Raw genomic sequence first — 9087 nt, 5'->3', positions numbered from 1 at the left:
CTGTGACCTTTCACCCCGCCCCCTCTGCGCGCCGGCGCGTCGGCCGCCTCGCGCGCAGCCGCATTGCTGGCCTCCGCGCACCCTTCCCCCTCCACTTCAAGACCTCCATTTTTCTACGGGGCTGTGTCTTCTGGCGTCATCTTCCTCCTCCTACCCCTTACGACACTACTTGTGGGGCTGGCTCGGTAGGCCTTGGCGGTAAAATCTGGACTTTTCTGTCCCTCCCTCACCTCTCCTACGTCAGTAAAGTCAATCTTCTGTGACTCTGTACTTTCCAGTTGGTAGTCTCCCTAATGACCTTCAAACGCTCCTATCTAACAAGATTTTATAAAGTTGGTTCTTCTAAATGTAAAGAAGTCTGTGGAAAACTCAGTAAAAGGTATTTTTAAGACAAACGTAATTAACAATTGCCCGGATTGCTTGGCTTTCGCCCAGCATGCTTCAAGTTTTGAGATCACGTGATTGCCCCAAACTAAGCTTGGGATTTTACCGGCGGGCGCCAGAGAGACGGAACTCCATCGCCATTTCCGGTCCCTAGATCATGGCGTGAACGTCACTTCCTCACCAATGCACTTTAACCCGTTCTACCCACGCTTCCTGCGTCGCACTTCACAACATAATCTTTACGAAAGTTTTTTTTCTTAAAATTTATCGCAACAAAATTAATGTTCAAACAATCCGTAAAAATGCAGGCCTCCAAGATGTAGTGCACCTGGCTAGCGACGTCAGGGCGGAGCTCAAGGTCACATGACTACGTAGACCCGCCCCCCACCCCCTCTGCAGCTGAAGGCTTCCCCTCCGTCAGTGACAGAGCCTTCGGGTGCGTGATCACTTGTGGTTCTGCACCTCGCGCCTTGGCAGGTGAGCGGCGACCAGTACCCGGCGGCTGGTGGGGATAATAGAAGGGATGGGAGGAGGAAAATAGGGAGAGTGAATGGCGGCCTTCGCTGTACCGAGCTTCCTACCCACTGTCATCCAGCAAGGAGCTCTTTTCTCCAGTTCTCCTGATCTCCGCTCCCCCCAACTAAATCCTACCCGCTCCCCCCCGCACCCAATCCAGCAACCTGGGGGTTGAGATGTCTACTTTTCTCGGGGTTGGGGGTGAGTGCAGCCATTATGGTTCCCTTTTCAGAGTCTTTAGGGCTTCGGGTAGTGGGATTGGTTCAGCCATTACTTGGGGTCTGCAATAACCTCCAGATCCCAATCCCAAAGCCCATTCTTTGGCAGAGGCCCTGCACCATCTTTACCTTCAGCTTGGGGCTGGGGAGCGGGAAGGTAAAAACCCTGGAGGCAGAGGCGTCTCCGGTGAGACTGGCTTGGGAAAGAATGACACTCACGTCGCCTTCACTGCGGAGTCACTGTAAAGCCTGCTTCCGAACGTGCTTTCTCAGTAATTCTGATTTTTTATCTGCTATTCTTGCGGGAGGCGTTCTGTAGGTGTTCACATGCTTTGGATAGGACTGGAAAGGTGAAAGCAGGCCTTTTACCTTTCTTTTCTCTGATTTTATGTGCAAGAAGAGAGAGAATAAAGATGTATTAGCTTCAAAACAGGAGGTGTTAATACGACAGTCTCGGTTGAATGGGGAGGCGTTGAAAGATGGTGTTGCAGTGTGGTGGTCTGCAGGAGAACCAGGCTAGCTTTGGGAAAGTGATGAGGTTTCATTGAAAGGGAACTAATTCTTTAGAAACTAATTGGGCTGGAATATAATTAAATCGAGTGTGTTTGACCGTAAACTTAAAGGAGGTTAAGTCGAAATATTGCTGACTTCATATTTTATGGCTTTGACATCCTCGTTTGCCATTTCTCCCTAAAATCCTACTCGATTGCCACTCCCAATCAATTCCTTGAGCACTGGTAAATTTATTTTAAGTAGCACTTGTGTCCCTCCTTAGCTTTCCCCATTTGTAAAACTCTAGGTGACCTCTTCAGATTTTGACGAATAGTATTTTGTGAAAATACAGAATTATTTTGCTTAGGTTTTTGCCCAGCCCATTGTACTGCTATTTCATTGGCAATGTAGTAACCAATGTTTTGACCCCAAACAATGTGCTTTAGGGAAGAATGTTTTTCAGTTTGGTGTTTAAACTCTTTTATTTATACTGAAAACTTAGGAAGTCTCTTGGTTTTTTTAATTGAAAGTCCTGACATAAATTACGAAATTGATTTTAAAATGTAAATTTTTAACCTGAAAAATCATATTCTTGGTTAAATCTTTGTTTTCTAACCAATGTAATTGAATCCATTAAAAAGACGGCTGAAAAATGAGAAAGTTGGAATCATTATTTTTGAGTGTTGGATGTTACTTTTTGTTTTGTTTTTCTGTATCTTCCAAATTCTCCACGATAAGCTGGTCTTATTTTGTTAAGAGAAACAAAAAATTAAATTCTAGAATAATAGCAATTTAGCAAAACTTCCCTTCCCACAGTAGCAGTCTACCAAATTAGACAAATTCCTTATTTGTCCTAGAGGTTAAAACCAGTCCTGTCTGGGTGAGACGAAAATGGGAAAGAGAAAACCAACTAAAAAGCAATGAGTACTAGGGGTGGAAATGTTAGTATGAAAGAGATTGAATGACTTTGCAGTTTTACTTCACAATTCTCCAATTTTAGGGAACTTATGAAAGCAATAACTTAGACCACTAACGGAATTTGAAAGATTAGTAGCAGTAATTGGTGACTAAATTGCTATTAAAGTTGAATATTAAAAAAAAATAATAAAAAGCTTTGACATACATACAGTTTACACACACAAGTAATTTGAAGTTTGGAAGCCATTTCTTAGACTAGCTTTATCAGTTGATGAATATTACATGTAGAAATCTTAACATTCATTAGGGAATTTTGTTGTAGTTCAGTATTAAATGACACACAGGATTTTTGTGTTAGGGTCACTGACATCTCTTGTGTGCATAGTCTGAGGGTTTTTTTTTTTCTTATATTCCATTGCCTTTATAGGTTATTGCCACCACCAAGAATGCTTTCTTTCCCTATGGGCAGAGAGCCACTCAGTCTTATAGACCACTACACAATATTTTTTATTCCTCTGTTTTCATTTCTAGCACACTGTATTTAATTGCTGTTTTCTGGGCTGTTCCTTAGTAAACTGTAAAGCTCCTGGGAGTTCAAGGACAGTGTTTGTACTGTTGTGTCTTCAGCACAAGGATGCTGAAGTACCTGATAGGTACTAAGTAAATTTTTTTTGAATGAATGTTGGACAACAGGACAAGGAGAGTAAAGTCCTTTTAAAGTTCTTGTAGATAATAGCTGTTTCTAAGGTTGTGCACTAGGTATTAGCTTTCAAATATAAATCAGTATTAATAACCATCCAAATCATGGTCTGTGGACTATATGTAAACCTCAGTTGGACTTTATTAATGCAATGACCAACTTATTTTCACAACATATGTGTGTACATATATGTTACAACATATTTGGATGAAAGGAAAGGGAGAGGAGTGAATTGTACTTAGTGAAAAAGTGGCTCTGTACAGGCAACTAGTGATACAGCACTAGACTAAAAGTCAGAGGATCATCATTCAGCTCTGCCACTTTAGTTACATGCTCTTTTAAGTAAAGTTGGGAGTGGGGGCTTAGGGTTTTATACTTAGGAACCTTCCTTTCAAGGGTATTATGAGTTCAAGTGAGATTAAACTGTAAATAACCTATGTGAAAGTATTTAAAAACTAAGTGGTATTTACATGTAAAGCAACGTAGTACAGATTTTACCAGAATAGATTTCCCCATCATAGACCTGAGTTCAAGTTCTGGCCCTACCACTTATTTAAGCTTTGTGACCTTGAACAGTTTACCTAATTTAAGGTTAAATTTCCTCATGTTTAAATCCGTCCCATAGGTACTATTAAATTAGATCAGGAATGCAGAGGGCTTTGTACATACTTTGTAAAGGAGACTTAAGGAAACTTAAAATTGAGTAACAGGTTTGGGGTATGGAGAAATGAGTAGAATTTGAAATGAGGTTTGGGGATATGGAGGAAGGAGTAAAATTTGCAATGAGGCTATTGCAAAAAATAGAGGAGCGAGAAAAATGTACTTTTAGTAACGATTCTAAAATATTAATACGAGGTGAGAACTATCAACATAAAGCCCATTATTTTGGCAAGTGCAGTGACTTAATATTTTCTATGAAAAGATTTTCCGAAACTTATGATCATTAGTATGTGGAATCAATTTAAAGAGATAGTTCTTCTATTTCTAAGTTATTATTTCTACAGTGGATTATAGAGTATTTTAAAATTATACAGGCCTATAGAATAGGATCTTCTGAGTTTATGCTCATGTTCAAAAGTTTTGCCTTTTATTTAAATATTTTTATATCTTTTTATCCTCATATGAAGTAGATGGAATGTAGAGAACATCATGGAGACATGAACTAGAATAAAATTTTTCCCTTCCTAGATTGAGATGATTCACAAGGATTAGTGGTATTGTATTGGAAAATATCAGTAAATTAAATAATAACTGAAATATACCTATCATGAGTTTATGTTTCACCTTAATCATGAAAAAAATTATTTCTCATTTGTTCTAGGGAAAGATTTTAATAAGAGATAGATGAATATTCTCTTTAATGTCAAAGTCTCTGTTATAATGAAATAAATTGTGGTCAGTACAATGTTTTCTATTTAATTTCTTTCTGTAGAAATTTTAAAAGTTTTACTATTTTTTCACATTGTGAAATGAAACTGATTGTGGTTTATATAAGTGTGTTCTTTTATATGTAGTATATACACATTATGTACATAGTATACATATATAATAAACATATATATAGTGTTTATAAAGACAGTGAAATAGGTGTATATTTTCATGGTAATAAATCTTTATATTTACCAGAAACTATTAAAGCCATCTTTAAAATTAGTCACTACTATGTATAAAATTACCTAATGATTACTTTATTTGAAACTCTTCTTATATTTGTTCATAGTTCTTTAATAAACTTCACAACTGCGGTTAGTCAGTTTTTAAAAATTGATGGTATTCCATAGATAATTTCTGATTTAACCTAAGATTTTTTTGTTGCTATTTTTTTATATCAATATTATGACTAGCTTACTACAATAACATTTTCACTTTTGCATCTTAATGCTACATGTAAAAACTATTGTTCTTTTGGTGATAAACCTTTCTAAAAATTATACCTACGATATGCCATGTTTGTTTTCTTTTCTGAAAAATAATTAAGCTTATTTCATTGTAAATACAATGGCTAATACATGGTATGATACAGAAGAGCTCCAGATGTGCCTGAACAATGTAAAACAACCAGACTTTGTTTTAGTTATTTCTTAGTTTAATTTCTTAAAAGTGTTTATTTAAAAATAAAGTAGATAAGACTAATTTAGGAAATACTTATAAAATTGAAGCAAAGGCCTGATATAAAGTATATGTAGTATGATTGTATAAACATATTGAAGGACATTTATCAAAATAAATAATCATCCCTAGGTTAGGTGATTAAAGAAAGATGTAAAATTTATTACTATACCTTGTGTATATTTGATTTTCTACAGTCAATAGTCATTGTTTTGGACAGCAAGTTTTTAAATTTGATGTAAAGAATTAGGACATTTACATAATAATTTCTTCTTAATTACTTGGATATCTTAAGCGACTTACCCAGATAGCAGAATAATTTTTTAAATTTTACAGGTTCAGATATATTTTTAGGCTTATGTAAGTACAGCAAAATTTTAAGAAGCAGAAGTAAATTCCAGCATATAAAAGAATTTAATACATTACAGTGATATTCTAATTTAATGGGAAATAGGGGCACACATGTAGTAAATATAACTGACACAACTTATCTGTCTAGAAGAAATAAAATTGAGCCACTACTTTACAGCATAGGTAAAAACCAATTTCAGATGATTAAAAGCTTAAACGTAAACAATAAAACATTTAAAATACTAATCTCCTGAATTTCTTTATACATACAATCTAGTTGTAGTGATGTGACCTTTTAAGCCAAGATAAGAAATCTAAAAATCACAAAAGTAAACATTAATATATGAGACTACATAGAAATGAAGACTTTCAATGGCAAAAATAAAGGATAAAAGGCAGATTGAAAAAAAGTGTTTGAAATATATATATAATAGATAAAGAGTTAACATTTGTAAGAACTATTACTGTTAAGAAAAATCCACACATGGCTAAAACATATGACCGCAACTGGTAACCAATATACTAACAAATATTCTTTTCTGACTTGCAAAAAGTAAGTGGTAAACCTACTGCTAGCAGAGATGTGCGGTAAAGGATTTTCTCATTAGATGCTAGTTGAGATGTAAATTGTTACAGCATTTTTAGTAAATAATCAGGAATATCCGTTAATGTTGAAAATACATACATATCTTCTATCCAGCAATCCCACTCTATGGAATCTTTTCCTTAGAAATAAAAGCATTGATTAGTAAGCAAGTTTTTAGCATGAATGTTGATTGTAGCAGATAGTAGCAAAAAACTAAAAACCAAGGGATGCCTGTCAATAGGGATATTGATACATAAATTTTGGCACAGGTATATTTATGGAATGTTTTTTAGATCAATTAAAAGTAGCAATTAAGTCTATACTCGTGAGTTGAAAGGACTTCCAAATACATCCTAAAAGAATTTCCATCATCTGTCTTAAGTGAGAAAGGCAAGGTTTAGAAAAATGTGTATGAGATCTCATTTTTTTTCTAAAACAGTTAAATATCATGAGTTTTGTATATGCTTTTTTGATTGTCAATATTGGAAAGAATATAAATGAAAAAAGAAAAAAGTATTTGCAGTAATACGCATGTCAAACTACATGTTTGTGCTTGTCTGTACAAAATGAATTGCAGAAAGGATAGTCATAATGTTTATTGGTTATCTCAGAGTAGTTGGATGAGTCTTTCAGGTGATTTTTTTTGCTTTCTTCCTTATACTTTTCTATATTACATGTCTTAATTTTTAGAATTAACGTGGTGTTTTTGTAATTAGAAAAAGCATAGCTATTTCTGTTTAGAGAAAGAATCTGATGGAGCAGGGCCTTGGAAGTGGGCCACAAAGCAGGAGGTGAGCAGGTGGCAAGTAAGTGAAACTTCTTCATCTGTACTTGCAGCCACTCCCCAGCGCTACACACTGCCTCAGCTCCACCTCAGATCATCAGACATTAGATTCTCATAGGAGTATCGGTTCCTGGTGCCAGAAAGGTTGGGGACTGCCGTGATAGAGTAAAGAAGGAATTAACAAAAGAAAAAATACCATTTGAAATGACCAAGAATGGCAATTGTCTGAATTTTGTTTTTTGTCTTAACTACTTAGATATCATAGGGGAAAGTATATAAATTATCCTGATAACTCCAAAATTCTCCTTAATTTTATATATGTTATAGCCCTTGTGCACCCAATAAGAATTTGCCATTAGAAATGTACAGGAAAATGATAGACATTACTAGATAGAGTTGCAAATACACATTTTATTTTTGGTGTGGATGTTAAGCCCTCCAGGATTACTTTCTGCCTTGGAGATACAGAGCATATTGCACAAATTTGGAGTCTGTCACCTGACTTAATCATATGACATACAGTATAAGGAAAAGTTCACATTTGGGTTTTGGTGAGCAATAAACTAGAGGTAAGTGACCCTTCTTAAAGCTTCAAATAAGAATGTAAAGAAGCAAGATTAAAAGTTTATGATAACTTAATACTTGATTTCAGTCCTTTTAAGAGTCTAAAGTTAATACATCATTCAAAGCCGTAATAGAAAATGACAGATGCTTTAGAGTGGGATTTGTTGCATGTTTTAAGCATCTGTATTTCTCATATTGATATATTTTATTTTTCTCTTTTTATTACTAATTTTATTAATTGTATATATGTTCTTTATTGTAAACTGTACAAATTCTTTTTGAAAAGAGTTGAGATGTATGTAAATAAAAAGTAATTTTTTACGTAGCAGGGAGGTTAAGAGCAAAAGTACTGGAGCCAGACTGTATCAAATCCTGGCTTTGCCACGTCCTAGCAGTTTGACTTCGGCAAAGTTACTTTTCTGTATGTATTGCATTTTTTCAGCTTTAAAATAAGGATTATAAGAGTATTTACTTCATTAAGTTTTATGAGGATTAAGTGAATGTGAGAAAAGTAATTAGAATAAAAACTGGCACATAAATATTTACCATTATATTAGTTACCTGTACTCTGCTTAGTTAACTAGGTATATATAGTAGTTTTATTGCATGGCTTAATTATTTTAGCACTCATTGAATCATTCGATAATATTTTTTAATTAAGTTGAATGGATAATGTACAAATGCAGTAAAAATTACATATTTATACATGTGTGTTTTCTCCCTCTCTAACCTTTTTTTCCCCCCATGTATTTGGTCATAGAGGTAGCACCTCTTCATATTATTCTGAACCTTACATTTTCCACTTAACAATGTTATCTTAGAGAGCTTTTCACAATGATGCAGTTAAAGTTGTCTCATTCTTTTTAATAGTCTAGTATTCAAGTGTTCTAATGTACCATCATCATCACATGTAACGTTTGTTGAGTTTGTTCCTGATTAGACACTTTAAAAAATACTTTAGTTGTATTAACTCATAGAAGCCTCACAAACAACCTTTTGTGATAGGTACTATTTTTATTCCCAATTAACAAATGAGGTATATTTGGCATGAGGTAGTTAAATGCCCCACAAAGTCACACAGCCCATAAATACTAGGATTTGAGATTTGAACCCAGGGAGTCTCTTTCCAGAGAATTGCTATGTTAATACTACCAAGTATATATACAGCCTCTCATACTACCACAAGTTATTTAGCCTCCATATTAATGGATATTCCAGTCTTTGATATAAGAAACAGTGCTCTGATAAATATTTGTTATTAAGACATTTTGTATACATAAAGTAAATGCCTAAAAATGAAAGAGCTGAGTCAAAAGATATGTACATTTTGAATTTGGGTAGATATTGCCAGATTACTCTTCAATTTTGGGATGCACTGAAGTTCAGGTTTGTCCTCAGTATTTTGCTGAAATCTGCCATTTAGTTTGAGTCTTTTGGAAGCTGAATAGCTGAATGCCTTTAATAC

The 9087-nt window shown here is 34.8% G+C and overlaps 1 protein-coding gene across 5 annotated transcripts in view; it reads left to right on the top strand.

Moving 5' to 3' along the window:
* The first annotated feature begins 86 nt into the window (after positions 1 to 86).
* The window catches only part of ATP6V1A (ATPase H+ transporting V1 subunit A), a 55137-nt gene continuing 46136 nt past the window's right edge, over positions 87 to 9087 (top strand). The window contains exons 1-2 of one of the 5 annotated variants that reach the window (XM_023524423.1): positions 95 to 185; positions 693 to 861. The gene's annotated coding sequence lies outside the window, so the exon portion shown is untranslated. Of the gene's footprint in view, positions 186 to 231; positions 862 to 7492; positions 7628 to 9087 lie in introns of those variants that run through there. The other 4 variants (XM_011377955.2, XM_023524500.1, XM_023524524.1 and 1 more) reach the window with 4 other exon arrangements.

This window comes from Pteropus vampyrus, unplaced genomic scaffold (genome assembly GCF_000151845.1).
Source record: "Pteropus vampyrus isolate Shadow unplaced genomic scaffold, Pvam_2.0 Scaffold1, whole genome shotgun sequence".
In the NCBI taxonomy this organism is placed as follows: domain Eukaryota; kingdom Metazoa; phylum Chordata; class Mammalia; order Chiroptera; family Pteropodidae; genus Pteropus; species Pteropus vampyrus.
The sequence above is the reverse complement of the archived record's forward strand: the minus strand, read 5'-3'. Positions and strand labels throughout refer to the sequence as shown.